This window comes from Adiantum capillus-veneris, chromosome 11, assembly GCF_014529385.1.
Source record: "Adiantum capillus-veneris isolate H3 chromosome 11, ASM1452938v2, whole genome shotgun sequence".
Taxonomy (NCBI): Eukaryota; Viridiplantae; Streptophyta; class Polypodiopsida; order Polypodiales; family Pteridaceae; genus Adiantum; species Adiantum capillus-veneris.
This window is the reverse complement of record NC_140941.1, coordinates 138,618,292-138,638,810: the sequence shown is the minus strand read 5'-3', so window position 1 is coordinate 138,638,810 and position 20,519 is coordinate 138,618,292.

Genomic DNA, 20,519 nt, shown 5'->3' with positions numbered 1-20,519 from the left:
GGCCTTTGCTGCGTTCAAAAAGAGAGAGAGAATGTGTCCTGCTTTGTGTGGGTTTGCCACAGTATCCCCCGGACCCCCACCTCCCTCCTTGAGAACGTGCCACCATAGCACGCCCTGCACCCCCCCCCCTTTTTGCATTGCCCGTCCAATGTCCATAGTGGCGCTCCCTCAACCGCATCACAGAGAGAGAGAGAGAGAGAGAGAGAGAGAGAGAGAGAGAGAGAGAGAGAGAGAGAGAGAGACGATGTATCTTCCGCTCTTGCCCTGTTGCCTTGGCGACTTCTGCCTCACTCAACGTGCTGGCCTACGTGCTCAACCTTTGGTCTTGAGCCTAGCCAGGCACGCGCACACAGCAAGACGCACAACTTGCGGGCTCATTATCGTAGGAAAAAATCTCTCTTATTCTCTCTTTAATCCCTTTAACCTTTTAACGCAAAAATTAAAAGAATTAGTCTTTTGGAGACTAATTCGAAAAGTCTTCTAAGTTCTCTCTCTTTTAGTGAGAGAGAGAGAGAGAGAGAGAGAGAGAGAGAGAGAGAAAGAGAAAGAGACGGAAGAAGAAGAAGAGAATTTTAACGTCATAGGAAACTATCCCAAGAGACCTTAAATATCTATATGACTTCTTTGTTGGCGATTTTTTCCGTGTCTAGACAGGCATTGAAATTTGAGGCCGAATAGGCACAGGTGATGTGTTTGTGTGTGTGTGTGTGTGTGTGTGTGTGTGTGTGTGTGTGTGTGTGTGTGTGAGAGAGAGAGAGAGAGAGAGAGAGAGAGAGAGAGAGAGGCAACATGTACGCGGGCATACATGGGTTTAATCATGTAGCGAATGTACAAAGGCTCAAAACCTTGATCGTGCACTAGGCACAGGGTTCGGCAATGGGCAACTTAGAAAGGGGAGGATTAAAAAAGGAGGCAGAAGTACTTACTGGCGTAGGGATGGCCAGTACATAGCATAGAAATGGGAGGATGAAGGCAGGAGGCAAAAGGTAAAGTGGTGAGTAGCAGTGTTCAAAAAAAATCATTTTCACAACCATACACAACTCCTATTTATGGATTTCCAAGAGGAAATATTGAACAATAGAGTAAATTTTTACTAATTTTACACTATTTTTCCCAAAATCTAAGGAGGTTTTCTCCTTTTCCTCTTCCAAGAATTTTTTAATTTCAAAGTGGTACAATTGTAGGCAGCAATCCTTCATATGCCTTATTAGAAGGGAGTCCAATCGCCACTAGCTGCCAAACGCTCAAGATGAGGGATTGAACCTCGGATCGAGGGGACAACGAGCTTTGGGTTGTTTTCAGTGGATGCAAATCGAGGGCGTCTCATCCACACCTTGGGCTATTTTCGGCGGATGCAAATTGAGGGTGTGTCTCGAGATGCAATGTTCTCATGGAGTGCATTGCTTGCAGGATATGCCCAACAAGGTTAGGGAGGGAGATTTTTTGTCGCTTTGTGGGTGCCTTGGTCGTCATGTATGCCATGTGATGCATTTCATAAAGCACACAAAGGGTTTGAGGAGCTTCATGTTGGGGATGTCATCTCTTGAAATGCACCTATTGCAGGGATATCCACAACTTGGGGAGGTTCACGGAATGGAGGCATGGGTGGCAAGCATGGGGTTTCCCCTATTCCTCAGAGAAGCAACCACTTTTGCTTGCATACCGACAACATGGCGGATACCCAAAAAAGTTATCTACAATGACGCATGTCGGCAAATTGCCACATTCGTCACACACACATATACATGTATCGGTGGTAAGAGCGAGCAAGACCATACTCCCTACTCCCTATGTTTGAGAAAATTCATTTTTCCACACATACAAAATTCATTTCCTTGATTTTGTCAAGAGGAAATTGTAGAAAATTATGCTTTTTTTTGGAGTTTCACACTTTTTTCTCTATTTTGGGCCGGAAATTCTCCTTTTCCCCTTGCCCTCAGCCAGCTATATTCCCTGCAACCCCGACGACCTAGGTGGATAGTGCATAGAGAGAGAGAGAGAGAGAGAGAGAGAGAGAGAGAGAGAGAGAGAGAGAGAGAGAGAGAGAGAGAGAGAGAGAGAGAGACAGAGACAGAGAGAGAGATGGTCATCTATACTATATATAAAAGAGGAATTCAAGGGGTCACGTGGTTGAAAATGGTTTCATCTGGCCATACTTGCCTGAGTGAAGTGATATCAATAGAACCGACGAGTGTGCTCTGAGTCGGCCCGACCAAACAACGAGCACGACACACACACGCGCACACAGTGAGCACCACTGAACGCGACGTGACACGTCGTCTTGCTCGGCAATGTTAACTGAAGAGAGTACATAGGTGCACGAGTGATTTAACACTGGAGAGAGAGAGAGAGAGAGAGAGAGAGAGAGAGAGAGAGAGAGAGAGAGAGAGAGAGACTCTAACGATGAGAGAGAAACCGGAGAGCTAGACTGATATGGAGATGGAGAGAGAGAGAGAGAGAGAGAGAGAGAGAGAGAGAGAGAGAGAGAGAGAGAGAGAGAGAGAGAGAGGACCACCCATGAGAACTGGATACAAGACTGTGTGTGTGTTTGTGTGAAAACACCCATCCAAAGAGAGAGCCACTCAAAGTTCTGGCATGTGTGTCATTAAATTAATTTGTGTCATAATAAGAGCGAGCAAGACCCGCCGGTAGGCAGGTCGTGCAAGCTAGTTTCTACAAAAGTTGTTCAAAGGCAGAATCTCCAGATGATGCTCGAAATGGAGGTGGCAACAAGGGAAGCGAGAGAGAAGAGCCACGTGCGCCAAGGGAGTAGGGCAGGTGCAGGGCGGTGTGTGAAGGGGATCGGGGAGCACCACAGACAGAGAGTGAGAGAGAGAGAGAGAGAAGGAGACACACACGATGTGGGTGGGGAGACTCAAAGAGTGAGCAACTCCCTATACACTTATGCTATGTATAAGGTATACAAGTCAGTGGGCGCCCAGACTCTGGGCGGCCGGGCAAGGCACAGGCGCCTATACCCCAACAACCTCCCACTTAAAGGCGACTGTGCCTTTAAGCAAGGGAACCTAGTCTAAAGACTACAAAAGGTGAGAGAAAACTGCTCTCAACCGATGCCCACTGGCTGGCTGTGATCGTGTGCATCCGGCTGTCCTGCTCCCGTGTAAGTCCATACACCACCAGACGTACCGCACACGTACTGCAAGTATGTACGCAATACCTGCATATCTCCCTCGTGCACTATGCCATCATCAGTCAACAAACGACTGACAACCCCAACTACATATGCTCCCACTGTAGCTGCGATATCCGGTCTCAAGATCAGCATCTCATACATGAGACCACCGAATGCCGATGCAATGCTAGCGGGCCCTGCTAGCTCTACGGAGCATGCATCAACATATATATCCCTGGCAATAGGCATCTCTGACTGACAAGGCGTGTCAGCCACATGCATCTCCTGACTGTCCGCAAAAGACGCATCAACCTGTCATGCAACCTCAGAGCAAACCAGCTGCTCTAGGTGTCTGCTGGAAGACATATCCTGCACAACTATATCCCCATGCTCACTGTCGAGCATAGAAAGGAATGACTGCATAATCGATGACATCTCAGCCTCCTCTGCAATCATCCACTACAAACATGACCACTCAATCTGCTGTGACTCACTAGAGCTCTCATGCTCTAACTCCGTATGCATAGACTCTTGCACAACGTCCTCCTGTCGTGACTCACTAGAGCAAGACCGCTCTACCTGTCTATCCTGCATAGAAGTATCTCGCACAACTGACTCTCTGCTTTGCTCAGTCACTAGCAAAGCATGCATGTCTGACTCTGTCACCTCTCTGTGTGACTGCTCAAGTCGTGCCCCAACTGTGTGCACAACGAGCTCACTACTCTGCACTCCATGCAAAGCATCCTGCAACCCACAAGCAAAAGAGACTCGCCTGCTCTCTCGCTCTCTACCTGGCTGCGTGATCACAGAGACAACACCGTCTCTCGCGTGATCCACATGCAATGGGTAACCTGTAGCACTCCTGGCACCTCTCGCAATCACTAGCGAACCCAAATACGTCACAAAATCTCGCTCTCGTAGCAAAATCTGACATCCACTATCCCGTAACTGTCTGACTGAGATCAAATCCCGTCTCAGATCTGGCACATAACGCACATGACGCAGGGTAAATCTCATACCACTGGGCAAGGACAAACATACGTCTCCTGTACCCTCAATGTCATACATAGCACCATCAGCCATGTGCACACAACCAAGTCTCCCACTAGAAAACGTGCTAAACCACTCACGATGCGACGTGACATGGAAAGTAGCATCTGAATCTAGTAACCAATGTGAAGACAATGTGCAATCCGATATGCAATCCGTAGACATAAGATCGTCTGAAGACAAGCTAGATGTAAATGTGACATCGCCATCACAAGCATACTCAGTAACCACCGTACTGATCTCACTAGCATTTGTCATGCCCAAATCTGCATCACGCATCTTTCGCCTCCGTTGTCTCAAACGCCTGAAACATCGACGCCTAATGTGCCCTCTATGTCCACAATGCCAACATGTCAAGTCTCTATGCCGTCGAGACTTGCGTGTGGGACCAATCTCTCCCATGGACATAGAAGTGGGACTAGACTCCCCTGTAGACATGGATGTCGTGTACATAGCATGTAAACTCTACCATAAAGCATGAGTTGTAGTCTCCCTCGAGACCTGCCAGTAAACAGACTCAATCAGATGCAAATGAATTGTAGACATGGCTAACTCATCAAGATCCTGCCAATCATCATCACGCATAGACTTGGGCTTCGCCGATAAACCAAGCAAGGGTTTATCCTGCCCCAAATCTGCCAATGCAACAAGCATATGCTCCTTCCAAGCAACAAAATCTACACCATCAAACTGTGTCAGACCATAACGCTGGAAGTCAAATGAAAAATCAGCCATAATGCTCGCAAAAGAGCAACCAACAATGAGTAGCAAATGTCAACCAAATCAGCCCTAAACTGGCTTGAATCACATCAACAAAAGTCTGCAAATATGGCTGTAAGATATGGCTACAAATCAGCCCCAAAACAGCCCCAAAATTCAGCTCTTAAACAACTGCATAAACAAGTCACAAACGTGTCCCAGATCAGCCTACAACTGAGTCATACATGGACACCTGCAAAGAGGAAACAATGGCTGAAAATTCAGCGCCCAAATAAGCTCTCAAACCTGCCTGTAAACTTGTAAACCTGTAGCTGAAACCTGCTGAAAAAACCTCAAGCCATTAGTGCTCGAATCCGACTACCTAGCTCGTAGCCACACAAGCATACATCACAATACTCACTCCTGTGAGTGTGCCAAGATAACTGTACGCCTGTCAAACCCGTGAGCTAATCACCAAGCCCACACTGTGCGGTATCGATGCATACACACGCACAAATCTTCCACCTGCAGAGAACACCGCACACAAATGCTGAGTGCAACCCGCAATCTCTACCTAGATCGCATGAATGATGCACATAAAACTCCTGGGAAAATTTCGCCAGAGTTTCGTCAGTAAAACGACCACAAAACCAGTAACCAAACTGACTGCACGCTCAAAACCATAAGCAATCAAAGCGCGTCAAATCACACTCCAAATGCATGCACCAATCTCCATACTTTGCATACATCATTTCAAACACCTGCAAATCTAGTACACAAATATCTGCTCTACCTGTGACTGCCAAAAAACATGCTCGAGGCATACATTGCCGAGCTCAAAATGCAATCACATTAGTCTCCCTGAGCATCAAACCACATAAGGCATACATCGTATCCTCCCACCTGTGAGGAAACTTGCAGCAAATATCACTCTCACATCTGAGAGCAAACCATGTGTGGAATCCTCGACACACAATAAACAACTGCTGCTGCTGCAGAAAATTCAGCGTTCAGAATTTTAAAATTCTGATATGACGAGCGCGTCCGGAGCGTGCCAAAACCCCAAGGTAGACTCCTGGATCACATGTATCCGAATCCGAGTGTGCAAAATATGCCAAAAACACTGTTTTCGGCCGAAAAACGCAGCAAAAACTTGCTGCTGCTGCAGAAATTTCAGAGGTCAAAATCAGCTCAAATGGACATCACCATTGCGTCCGGAGCGTGCCAAAACCCTAGGTTACACCTTAACCTTGCATAAATCGCATTCCGTATGCAAAAGTTATGCAAAAAACATTGTTTTTGGGGCCCGAAAAATGACCTGCGGAAATGAAAACCTGCATTCTTCCTGCAAGTATGGCTACAAATAACCATACACACTTGCAATACACTCTTCCCTCAAGCTTGGGAATTCCCCTCAAGCTTCCATGAGCACAGATCTGGTGTTTGCTCACCGATCTCAAGCTTCCACCGAAAGCGAGCTCACCATAGCCGAAAGCTCATTTCTCTGTAGCACTCCATCTGTCGCGAAGCCAAAGCTCTGATACCAATTGAAGGGGATCGGGGAGCACCACAGGCAGAGAGTGAGAGAGAGAAGGAGACACACGACACACAGATATGGGTGGGGAGACTCCAAAGAGTGAGCAGCCCCCTATACACTTATGCTATGTATAAGGTATACAAGTCAGTGGGCGCCCAGACTCTGGGCGGCCGGGCAAGGCACAGGCGCCTATACCCCAACAGTGTGCTCTCTCTCTCTCTCTCTCTCTCTTTATATATATATATATATATATATATATATATATATATATATATATATATATATATATATATATATATATACTTCTCCATCTCTTCGCACATGCGCTCAACTCATTGAGCCTGTAACAAAGAGAGAACTCAAGGGTGACCTCTCTCTCTCTCTCTCTCTCTCTCTCTCTCTCTCTCTCTCTCTCTCGGAATGTATTAAAAAGAAGGAAAAATAAATGTTACAAAGGACCTCAAAGGAGGGGAAAGATATCCCCACACAAACATTAAACATTCATAATATCTTTTGACATGAGACTTTCCCCTCAAAGGAGGGGGAAGATGTCATCCCTACACAAACATTAGACTTTCAAAATATTTGCTGACATGAGGTCTTTCCTTGGAGTACATACTTATCATTTTTTTGCGCCAGACTTGCCATTTGAAATGTTTTTGAACAGAATGTAGAGAGGATTCTAAGGCATCCTTTACACTAACTGTACAAAAGGTAGAATGATAAAACTAGCTACGACTCCTGTACAAAGCATCATTTCTCTAACACCAGCAATGCCAAAGATAAGTGCTTCTCCACATGTTCCACAATGGAATATCCAAGTATTTACATTCTCCCAATAGAATCTCTTTGATAGAGAAATGGAGTGGATGAACTGTTCGGCAACCTTGCTTAAGGCAAGCCAGAAGTTTGGATACCTTGGGACAACCAAAAATTAGATGCTCCAAGTATTCAATTCTTTGACACTTGGGGCATTTGCCTTGACCAATGTTCATTTTCTTTGCCCTATCAGCTATCAAGACCTCCTTGTGAATAATCAACCAAACAATGAGAGCTATGCTTTGCTGGGATAGGAAAAGCCCATATACATTTGAATGTGTAAATCCATTGCTTGCAACTCCATTGAACTCTCCATTTTTGGTTGAGCTTCCTTTTGAGTTCTTCTTGGGATTAAGAAATCCTTGAGAAATTCATGGACATTGTCTTCGTAAGTGTCTTTAGTGTAACCTCCTTCTTGTTTTCCCAATACTGGTTTTTTGTCATCAATTTGAATTGTTCAAACTTACACAAAACCTCAGCAAGATAGGCAGCATTGAGGTTTTAGCTAACATAGGTAGGCCAATGTGAAAGAAATCTCCCCAAGTTTTGATCCCTACCTTGAAGCATGTATGGGCTTTTATGCTTGGTTTCTTTCTTTATTGCCGAGGTACTTTCCCATACCATATGGAGTCCTGCATCAAAAAGTTAGGATTTGCCCATATTTCTTTAGGGATTGTCCATTGAGGTTTTAGCTAACATAGGTAGGCCAATGTGAAAGAAATCTCCCCAAGTTTTGATCCCTACCTTGAAGCATGTATGGGCTTTTATGCTTGGTTTCTTTCTTTATTGCCGAGGTACTTTCCCATACCATATGGAGTCCTGCATCAAAAAGTTAGGATTTGCCCATATTTCTTTAGGGATTGTCCACCTAGTTCTCAGTTCAAACTAGGCTTGCCAAAATCTTTTGGATAAATTGAAGCCAGTTGGAATGATAGGAGCTGGTAGAGTGAAGAGGTCTCACTTTTGACAGGTTGGTCCAAGCTTTATATCCCCGAAATAAAAAGTTAGCAATATTTCTTCTAAGTAGACAAGCCCAGTATTTCTAATTATAAAGATCTCTTGTCCTCTTAGCTGTCATCTTGGTGGACGATTGTCCTATATTAAGAATCTCGATACCTCCTCTTGAGTTGGGTAAGAAACAGGTTTTCCAAGCTACCTTAGGGACCTTATAAACATCATCCGATCCTCCCCACAGGAATCTTTGTGCCATTGTAATAGCTTGTTTGATCTACTGCTTTGAAGGCTTCCAACAAGACAAGAAGTAGGTTAAGGAAGGTAACAAGTAGTGGTTGTCAGACATGTTATGGGCCTCCAATTCCCTCAATCCTCTTTTTCCCCTCTTTTGTGTATCAACTTTATAAAAACAGGTGTTAATACAATCAAGGAGATCTCTTTTCGTAGTAGCTTCTTGCTAGACTAGCATAATGTATGAGGTAAAAAAACATTCATACAACATAAAAAATTCATTAGGAGTTCCATCCACATTAGGAGACTTGCCAGCCTTGACTTTACCAATCGCTTCTTTGATCTCCTTTTCTAATAATGGTTGTTCCAAAAAGTGTGCCATTTGAGAGGTCACAATCTTTCTTCTCACTTGAGCCACTTTGGCCCTATCTTGTGTTTTGGAATTACTTCTGTCAAGGAGAGTAGAGAAAAAATTGGTCAAGTACTCTTTAGCTATGGACAAATTTTCCTTGTGAGATGCAACCAAAGATGCATCAATCCTTTTAAGGAATGGAACAAAGTCCTTTCTGTTTTCTTCTTTATTAGTGTGAGAGTTCTAGGTGCGAAAGTGCTTTGAATATTGCCATGTACACAGCCTCACAACTGGAAGTCCTCGTTTGACCAAATGAGTGTCAGCCTTCTCATACCAAGCACGAGGAGACTGCTTCAACCCATACAAAGCTTTCTTACATTTGCACACTTTATCCTCTTGTCCTTTTTTACAAAACCGTGAGGCTACGTTACATAAACTTCCTCAAATATGTCACCATTCAAGAAACCAGTAACAATGTCTAACTGTGTACATCCCAACCAAATTGAGATGCCAATGCACATAGAAAACACACAGTAGTCATATGACAAGTGGGAGTAAAAGTCTCTTCATAATCTATGCCTTTTTGTTGTGAAGAACCTTTTGTAACAAGTCAAGCCTAATAGCGATCAATCTCACCATCCGGCTTGTGTTTCAACTTGTAAACCCAATTTGTACCAATTGCCTTTTTGCTAGGAGGCAAATCACATAAAGTCCATGTGTCATTCTTTATACATGCATCATATTTTGATTGCATGGCAGCCATCCAATTTTTTGAATCTTGTGCAAAAGACAGAGGTTCCTCAACATCATGTAAGCTAGACACAGCCAAAGCATAAAAATCTGATGCATAAGATGCATGGTGAGAACCAGAACAAGTACGACTAGACAAAGGTGCATCCAATTTACTGTCACGCAAAGTATGCACCAGCCATTTAGGCGTACCTCTAGCCCGCTCTGAAGGGAAAGGATCATTTTAGCTACGGTGGATGAAAGAGAAACATCGTGCATACAAGTGAGTGTGTGTTGGCTAGATTATCACTCAAGCAAATTAGGTTCCAAGATCAAATAACTTGGACTCGTAAACACGACCTTGAATTGTTGCTCAGCCATCATAAGCTCACCATAAAAAAGAGAGATGTAATGCAAAATAGACGTGTTTATTCATTCATGAAATGAGCTTTAAGTAGCTCTATAGCCTTGCACCAGTGCATGTGGGATAAATCCACCTTTCCTCTCCTTGACTCATGCTCTAGTACTCCAGGACAAAGCTCACACCTTACAATCCTCCCCTTGAGGTTTGTACTAGGAAGAAACTGACATCTCTAGCACACTCCAATCCAGGAGCAAAAAGAACATCTCCAATATAGGAGACAAACTATCTCTAATCCAAGAGACACTCAACACCTCCCTTCAAACAGATGTATAAAATTGAGACCAAGCTAGTACAAGCTATCTCCAAATAAATACAACTGAAGGGGAAAGGCAAAACAAAAATGCTAGAGAATGTCATCGTAGACTAGAAAGCTATTGCCACCTTCTTCTTCATCTTCATCTTTGTCTTCTTCTGCCAAATGCACTTTGGGCCTTGGATTTTTGTTGGTCCTGCCTCTGTCCCTTTAGAAACACTTGGAAGGAAGGCGACCCTTCTTCCCGCAAATGCTGCAAGTCTTCGATGCTAGACAATCCTTTGCTATGTGCCCTTCTTCGCGGATCTACTCATCAACCTGATCCAAATCATAACATCAAAAGTGAACTTTGCCAAAAATGATGGATTGCAATCCACATATCCCAAGCTAATTTTTACTTTCACTTTGTACACTTGTCCCTAGAGCGAGTCTAACTCTATTGGTGAACTTTGATCAAGTTTGGATTGAAATGGGACTAGTTATGTCTAATTTTGTTTTATGGTCATTCAAGAAGGAATGCGGTTTTCATTCACTTGGTTTGTGGATAGTTCTGAAAGTACCTTACAAGATACTTTGACAAAAAAATCCCATCATCCTCAGGAATATATGCACATCCACAACTTATGTGGAGAACAGTATTAGGGATCAACCCAACTTGGGCGGCCATCACATGTAAACTCTTCGTGTTTTCTTCAAAAGGCCCAAACCCTAAATGAGATCTCTCTTCTTTCGTACACACTAGTCTTATCTCTTGTTCCTTCTTAATGTGTCAAACCCATGTCTGTAAGGGAGGCCATTGCCATTCCCGACAGCTGGTATCAAAGCCCATGGTGGTGGTGGAGGCGAGCAAAGACAACCATTGCATTTCAAGGTATTGTTACGTTGGTGCATTTGTCAGCCCAAACAGCATGACAAAAAGGAATTCATAATGCCCATTTTGTGTCCTGAATGTAGTTTTTAAACAATTCCCCAAAACCTTTTGACATGGTGGTGCCTCACTTTAAGGTCAACTATACTAAAAATGTTTGCACTTTTAGTTTATCTAATAGATCATCAACTTTAGGAATAGAAAACCTATTCTTAATGGTGATCTTATTTAAAGCCCTATAGTCAATACACATACGAAAGGTTCCATTACTCTTATTAACAAGTAATGGACCCCCTAATGGTGAACTACTAGGTCGTATAAGCCTCGGTCAAGTAAGTCGATGATTTGGTTTTGTATCTCCTTGTGTGCAGTTAGGTTTACACAATAACGTGCTCTACAAGGAGGTTCGCTACCTAGGATAATATCAATTTTATGGTCTTTAGGGCATGAAGATGGAATCCCAAGAGGCAAATCATGCATGAAATAATCCTTAAACTGTGAGAGAAAGTCATCGTGTGAAGAGTGATGTGGAGTTTTAGTTTTAGCAGAGAGTTGGTTTACAAGCACTACGTATGTTTTCCCTTGCTTTCTAATGGCTTGTTTGGCTTGAGTGTGAGAAAGAAGTGGAAAATTTTAATTTGCGAGTGTTTCTTGGACGGAGAAGGTTTTGTTTTCATGGGATAGAGTCAAAATGCATGTTTTTGTGGTTAATTGGTGGTCTAAACTCATGTTGAAAAAGCATTCCCAAAATTATATCAATACTATACAATGGTGCCACTAAAAATGTACGTGTATGTGAAAATTCACCAATTTAAACTTCAACTGTGACTTGGGTCTTACAATTGAAATGTTGATTATTAAAAATAGTATGTGGGGTGAAGAGAATTTACAAAGAGAGAGAGTTGTTGTTCCAATCGTGCAAAAATGAAATCATGACTAATGCCATCATTTAAGAGAATTGTGCTATCTTCACCCTTAATTGTGCTCTTTACTTTAAGTAAGTGTGTGGTTATATAGGAATACTTGAAGAAGAATTGTCATTGGCATCATATTCAAGATCATATCCGTCGTCGTGATTGGCTTCAACTTCATTGTCGTCAGAGAAAGCATCTTCGATGAGGTTAACTGTTGCAACACTATTTGGATGGTTGTTGTTGAAGGTTCTTTGGTTAGGGTTAAGTGTGACTCCATTGGTTTGGCCATTGGAATGACCATTGTTGTAGCCGTGTTGTTTGGGCACTTATCTGCATAGAGACCAAACTGAAAACATTTGAAGTGTTTCACATTTTGTTACTGTTGGATGGTTGAGCAAAACGTTGATTGGTTGAAAGATTTTGTTTGTCCCTTTGCTACATGTTGTTGTTGCTATTGTTGTTTTCATGGGGTTAAGAAGATGTAGCAAAATTTTCAAATTTGCATCTCTTGAAGAAGGTCCAGCTTTGATTCTCGTTCTTGTCAAATTTAGGAGAGAAATAAACTCTCTTCTGACGGCTATTGTTAGTAGGTTGATGAGTGTGGGATTGATATCCACCTTTCTTCTTTTTCGCATTAAGAGCCAAGTTAATAGATCTTGACAATGAATTTGGCTCAACATATCTACCTCAGCCCCAATTTGTAGTGCTAACCTTGATATGTACTTACGTTTTAGTTTCCAGTGGCTAACATGTTCAATGGCTTGCAATTGAATGAGATAGTTCCAGAAACAATTAGTGTAGGCCTGCACATTTCATTTCTACCTTAACGAGTTGAATCCCACTAGTGGATTGCTTTGGCTTTATATTGTGTGAGTAAGAAGTGGGGTAGAAATAACTTTTTAAATGCATGCCAGGTATGTGGTCATCTACCGTGCTGTTTGGTGGCATTCCACCATATTGCAATGCTACTAGTGAGGTGATTTAATACACATTTGACCATGTTACATTCAAGAAATTCTTTGTCATGAAGTAGTCATCTAATTGACTAGCCCATGCTAGAAAAGTGTTAGCATCTTTGGTGCCGTCAAAATCAATGTGCAATAACTTATCTTCCAGTTCTTGTCTTCGCATGCGCTCATATGCAAGTGATTGTTGTAAAATTGTGAGTTGTTTTGCAATTGTTAGTGGCTGTGGAAGATGATCCATGATAGTGCGTTTTTCTTTTCTTTTCTTTTTCCTTTTTTTAATATATATATTTAAAAATGGTTGAAAATGGGCAGCAAAATGGTTAAAGGTTGTGGGAAGCCAACTTTATTGCCCACCTTTAGGGCACGTTCAAATTACTCATAGAATGTCATGAGTCGAGCTCCCTCTACAATCTCTCCAATTCACACTGCTACTACTGCCACTTCAAGAACACCACCGTGACGGTTTGAGTGGCTAGATTGGATGGCTGCAAGCTTTCGATGTCATGTGCTCAACGCTTCCCTGCATTGTTGCTGAAAAGTACATGGAATGCTACTGTGTTCGGGGATCGAGGCCACGCATAGTGACGGCGGGTCCAAAAATGAATTATACTTTTATAAGCCAATCTAGTTTTGCCATGTCCTCTTTGCGCTCCTTTGGCTCATGTTTGGGTGCATGTTTATGAACACAACCTTAAAAAAAGGTGTGGATGCATGGCTAAAAGCAAGTGGCCGCGAGAAAACCTCAACAATGATAGTGCGCAGGGTTAATGAAAGCTTGGTGGTTGATACAGTTGGTTTCAAACAACGTGCATGAAGGCAAATTTGTCAATGGAGCCTAAATAACCACGTTGACAATGATTTCTATGGCTTTTGATGAGGTCCGATGATGGTGATCTATAAGGGAGAAATCCCACAAATTTGTCGAGCACATAGAGAAAAATTCTTGAAATGTCTTTTTGTTAGAGAATTGTAATTAAGGTGCAACAAAAATTATAGATTAACTAGAGTAATCAATCAATTGTGTAACATTGAGCATATTTGAGCATGACAATTGCAGAGCATGCATTAACTTATATTTAATCACACATCACAAACATGTATCAAACTACGAGAGAGAGAGAGAGAGAGAGAGAGAGAGAGAGAGAGAGAGAGAGAGAAGAATTCAACACCAGTTGAGGGTTGGACTTTTTGGAGCCGACCACCCCTCCAAAAGGACTTTGTATAAATAAATTCTTCTTCTTCATAAGACCTACTGAATACAACTGAGTAATTGCACTTTTAATTGCACAAATTGAAGAGATAGAAGCTGTAAGATTTGGTAAAGTTTGCGATTACAATCTTCATTTAAAACACCTTGTTGAACTCAATCCCAAGGCCCTAAACACCTCACGGGTGATAGGATATGGGGGGATTAAGCAAGAATCCGGTTGGAAAGAAGATATGTAAGCATTAAGAAACAGTACCTTGCATAGTTAATTATGTATAAACTTGAGAAGTCATAGCTAATGAGACTTGTGTATAGAGAGAGAGAGAGAGAGAGAGAGAGAGAGAGAGAGAGAGAGAGAGAGGAGCTGGGAGCACAACGGAAGAAGAATACGCACACACACACTCACACACACACCACCATAGCCACACACAGGTTGAAGGGGGAGATCCAACGTACTGTATGCCCCCTTTCTTTCTTCTCTTATCTTATGCACTAAGGCACAATACACATTGTACTTAGTGTTAGTGGCTCACACAAGTGTATAGCTGTACACTTAGGGTTAGTGGCATTTAGTGATGGGCGGTCGGCCACATGGCCATTAAACATAACATTCTCCCACTTGATGGCCAATGTGGGAGACTATAAAAATGGAAGAGCACCACTCTTCACACAATGCCCATCAACTTACGACAGTGTTGAAATTGATGGTTGGAGAGACTCTTAGTGAGTGCATCCGCTGTGTTCTCTGACGTAGGAATCTTCACTAAATCAAGGCTCTTGTTTGCCAGGCATTCAAGACTGAAGTGATAGCGCACATCAATGTGTTTCTTTGTGGAATGAAACACTAGATTGTTAGCCAAGGCAATAGTACTTTGCCTGTCACAATGAAGAACTGGTGTACACTGCTCCAATCTAAGATCTTTCACTAGGCGAGCAAGCCAAATAGCTTCTTTGCATGCTTCACTCAATGCAACATACTCTGCCTCTGTGGTAGAAATGGATGTACAATCTTGAAGAACAGATCTCCAAGAAATAGCAGAACCAGCAAATGTGTAAATCCAACCTGTTGTTGATTTACGACTGTCAACACAGCCTACATAGTCACTGTCTACAAATGCCTGAATGGATGACTCTCCACGACCATAGCATAACTGTCTATCTGCAGTGCCACTCAAGTATCTGAGGATCGACTTGACAACATCCCAATGCTTTTTACCAGGGTTAGACATAAATCTACTGACAACTTCCACTACATGTGCAATGTCAGGTCTTGTAGCCACCATGGCATACATGAGACTACCACAAGCTAAAGCATAAGGAATTTTAGCCATCGCAGCTTTTTTCTCAGCAGATTTGGGACAATCGTTCTTGCTAAGTTTCAAATATGCAGGCAATGGAGTACTCAAGGCCTTCCCCTTCTGCATGTTGAAACGATCAAGAACCTTGTGCACATACTCTTTTTGAGAAAGGTACAACAACCTCTTCTTACGATCACGAGTAATGTGCATACCCAAAATGTGATTGGCTTCACCCAAATCTTTCATGTCGAATTTACTTTTCAGCTTGGTTTTCAAGTCAGCAATGTCCTTCTTAGAATGACCAGCAATAAGCATGTCATCTACATAAAGGGTAAGCATAATAAGCTGTCCATTTGGTTGTCTTTTCATGTAAAGACATGGATCCTCATTACTGCGCTTATAGCCTAGGGAACGCATAAATGCATCAAACTTTTGATACCATTGTCTAGATGATTGCTTCAAGCCATAGAGACTTTTCAGAAGCTTACAGGCCAAATGTTCCTTGCCCTTGAGCACAAACCCTTCAGGTTGCTGCATATAAATCTCTTCCTCAAGATCACCATGTAAGAAAGCTGTAATGACATCCATTTGATCAAGCTCCATATCTTCAGTGGCAACCAAAGCAAGCAACATTCTTAGTGTCGTCATCTTGACCACTGGAGAAAAGATTTCCTGGAAATCTACACCATATTCTTGCTTGAAACCTTTGGCCACTAAACGAGCTTTGTAACTCTCAACATTGGATGCAATCTTCTTCTTGTAAACCCATTTACAAGGCAAAGCTTTCCTACCTTTTGGTAATGGAACAAGTTCCCATGTTTTGTTCTTTGCAATACTGGATAGCTCCCTCTTCATAGAATGTTCCCACTGAACCTTATCATTGGCTAGCATAGCCTCTTTGTAACAAGAAGGCTCACCACTATCTGTCAGCAACACAAAGTCCACGCCTGGAACAAACCGTTCTGGCGGATGTGAGACTCTTTGATATCTCCTCGGCTAATCAGAGCTTGTACTAGCCTGTGTAGTAATTGGCTTTGGAGCTATCTATACAGGAGGTGATACATCGGAAAACCTCACTTTTCGGAATTCAACCTCTTTCGTTGGCTGCCTATGCATCTTGGTCTCATTGAAGACAACATCACTGCTACGGATTACTGATCGACTTTCCGGATCCCATAAACGATAGCCAAGTTGACCATCTACACCATAGCCAATAAAGATGCATTTCCTGGACTTAGGGTCAAGCTTAGCACGCAACTCCTTGGGTACATGTGCATAAGCTTCGCAGCCAAATGTACGGAGTTTTTCATAAGACAACTTATGTCCTGACCATAACTCCAAAGGTACACGAAGCTGCAATGAAGCATGTGGTGATCTATTGATCAAATACACAGCAGTGTATAATGCTTCAGCCCAAAACACTTGCGGTAAATTAGCCTGTGATAGCATAGACATAATCCTCTTTTGGATGGTCCTATTCATTCGTTCGGCAACACCATTTTGTGCAGCGGTATAAGGAGTTGTAAACTCGCGCTTAATTCCCCTACTTGAACAGAAGTTTGCAAACTCTTTGGAGACATATTCTCCACCATTGTCTGAGCGTAAAGCTTTCAACTTATGTTCAGATTGAGTTTCCACACTAGATAAGAACTTTTTGAAACAAGAAAAAGTCTCATCTTTAGACTTCATGGCATAAACCCAAACATGTCGTGTTGCATCGTCAATGAATGTAACATAATAAGACGCACCACCATGGGATTTAGAAGGCATAGGCCCAGATCAATCACTATGCACAAGCTCTAAGGGCTTTCTTTCTTTGTCAAAAGATTGTGTACGACGTGCTCGTGTTTGCTTAACATATTGATAGTGTTCACAAAAGGGAAAATCAAAAAATGATAAAGACGGTAAGTAGCCCAAACAAGAAAGAGTTTCCATTCCCTTCTTTGACATATGACCTAACCGGCTATGCCACAAAGCAACAGTTGGCAGCTCGGTTATAGAAAGAACATTGTTCTTGTCAGATACATAAAGAGGATAAAGTGTACCAACTTTAGAACCATGGGCTAAAATAAAATGACCTTTCGCAATACGCCAAGACTGCTGATGAAAAGTGACTTTGTAACCCAAGTCATCAAGACGTCCAACCGAAATCAAATTTCGTGTCAAAGCTGGAACATGACGCACATTATGTATGGTAAACCTCACCCCATTTGCCATAACCATAGCAATATCACCTATGCCCACAATGTCACAAGAGTAGCTGTCACCTAGCGTAACACCACCAATGGTTTCCTCATATGTAGTAAACCAATGCCTATGAGGTGTGACATGCAACGAAGCGCCCGAATCAAGAATCCATGTATGGGACACTTCACCACTAACAAGTAGCTCTGCTGGCATAGAACTCTGCAAAGATAGAGTTTCTTGTGCATCATAAAATACATCATTATTTTCAGTCAACATATAGATGTCTTGTGCATCACAATCATCTTGCACTATGTTCAGTTCTTCAATCTTAGCCGAACTCTTTGGTTTCTCCTCTTTATCATCATTGTCTTTGCCTTTGCCTTTACCTTTGTCATGCTTCCAAGCATAACAATCCTTCTTTATGTGACCAAACTTATCACAATAGTGGCATTGAACATTGCGACGACCAAGAGACTTTGATCTACCCTTTGAAGCATCTCTATTGCCCTCTTTCTTGGATTCACGATTCCAAGAACGACCTTTACGTTGTTTTCCATCCTTTTGCACATAATGAGCTTCGCCATGATGCGAGCTATCCATAGCCTTGCGGCGCATTTCCTCTGACAAAAGAGAACTAGTGACATCAATGTACACTAGCGTACCATTAGGAGCAGAGTTACTGACAACTGTGCAAAAGATATCCCATGAGGGTGGCAACGAACAAAGTAAGAAGACTGCTTTCATCTCATCATCAATATTGATCCGTTGTGCACGAATCTGAGCAAATAGAGAATCAAAGTCATTAATATGACTGGCAACACTGGTTGACTCCTTCATGCGAAGGTTAAACAGTTTTCGCATCATGAAAACCTTATTACTTGTCGTATCCTTCTCATAAGTGCTGCATAACTTTTGCCATAAAGCATAGGCAGATTCACATTCTAGCACCGACAAGTACACTGACTCAGGAAGGTGCAATCTAATAGTAGATCTGCATAGCTCATCAAGCTCTTCCCACTGAAACTGAGTCAAGTTTATCTCTTCAGTCCATGTCGCATAAATAATAGGCAATTTCTGTATCTTTTGGACAAGCACATCTTGCATCTGATTCTTCCAAAGCTGAAAATTAGTGCCATCAAACTTCTTTATGTCATAAATGTCACGGTCTTTGCTAGTAGACATAGTACAAAACTACCAAAAGATTCTGGGAAAATTTTGGCAGAGTCTCCTTTGTATTTGGGACTATGTCAACCAAAATACGAGACAAAATGACCAAGTATATCAGTCACAAAGCATAGAAGAGAGCAATGCCTCTCAAAAGCACACTGTATAGAGACCAACTGAGGCGCATAAACAGTCAAACTAACCATAGACCGCCAACTCGGCGTCAAAAGCACCTATACCACTCTATACATATCCTATGGGCGAGGCCTCGTAAGGGATGCTCCAGCTACCTGTATCACCGAAGGTATCTCCACATTTGAGAATACCCCAGCTCAATGAAAACCTCACGCTATCGACCCTCAACAACGTAGGTTATGCAGCAAAAAACGTATAGCCAAGTCTCAGAAATGGCTATCTTCCGGATTAATTCTCAGAAATGGCTGGGACTGCCCTACTGGCCAAAAGATGGCTCCACAAAAGCGTACAATGGCAGTATCCACAAAGACGTACAAGTCTGTCAAGACGCTCAAACAGGCGTCAAAAGCATGTGCCTGCAACTAAACATCCTTGCGGGGAGTCAATCCGCTCTCAAAAGAGCTCAAACATTGTCAAAAGTGTCAACATATGCATGTACGCATAAACAACTCCTCCCACTGGAAGCATAATATCGCAAGCATTGAAACCTGTAGCCTGTACCTGTACCTGTAGTCGAAGAAGACAATGATTTCAAGCTCCCACTCGATGTGTGTGTATGAGGCCACGCCGAAAGAGGCTACACACTCTTGAATGAGCCGTGGGCTCTCGTAGATGGAAGAGACTACAACAATGGTACCTGTAAAACTGGTTATGGAAGCACTGCAGCACAAACTACCACAAGAGGGCTGAAAATTTCAGCTCTTGAACCGTAGCTTGAATGGGGTTTCTGATGGCTCGAATGGCTCCGAAAGGGGGTTAAAATTTCAAGACACCTGTTGGAAACGCTCTCGGGAAGCTGAACTCGCCAATGGAGAAATCGGAATCCTGTTTGCACTCTTGAAAGTGCGCGCGTGAGGAAACGGTTTCGGGAATGAAACCGCTCTGATACCAGATGATGGGGAGGATCTGAGAGCACAACGGAAGAAGAATACGCACACACACTCACTCACACACACACCACCATAGCCACACACAGGTTGAAGGGGGAGAGCCAACGTACTGTATGCCCCCTTTCTTTCTTCTCTTATCTTATGCACTAAGGCACAATACACATTGTACTTAGTGTTAGTGGCTCACACAAGTGTATAGCTGTACACTTAGGGTTAGCGGCAGTTAGTGATGGGCGGTCGGCTACATGGCCATTAAACCTAACAATGATTAGCCTTAAGAAGAGCATGGAGAGCTTCTTTTGCTGAGGATTGCATGGAGCTTCATTAGACAAGGAAGACAGAAGTTTCAGGGCTCTCTCCAATGCAGCCTAGTAGAAAAACAAAGAAAAATCCCACTTGTGGTCCTCAAATGAAAAATCTTGAACTAAAAAGTTTTTCATCTCATCGTTTCCAATAAGCCACACGGCCCTTTTTACATGAACACTTTCTTTTTTGAGTTATTTCAAAAATACTCACCCTAGGTCCTGAAAAAGCAAATTTCTATTTTTAGATGTACTCCTCTTGCCTTCTCTTTTGCATGGGAGGCTTGTGGACCACATCCCTTATCTCCACATAGCTTTAGGTGTGCAAGTGTGGATAATAATGCC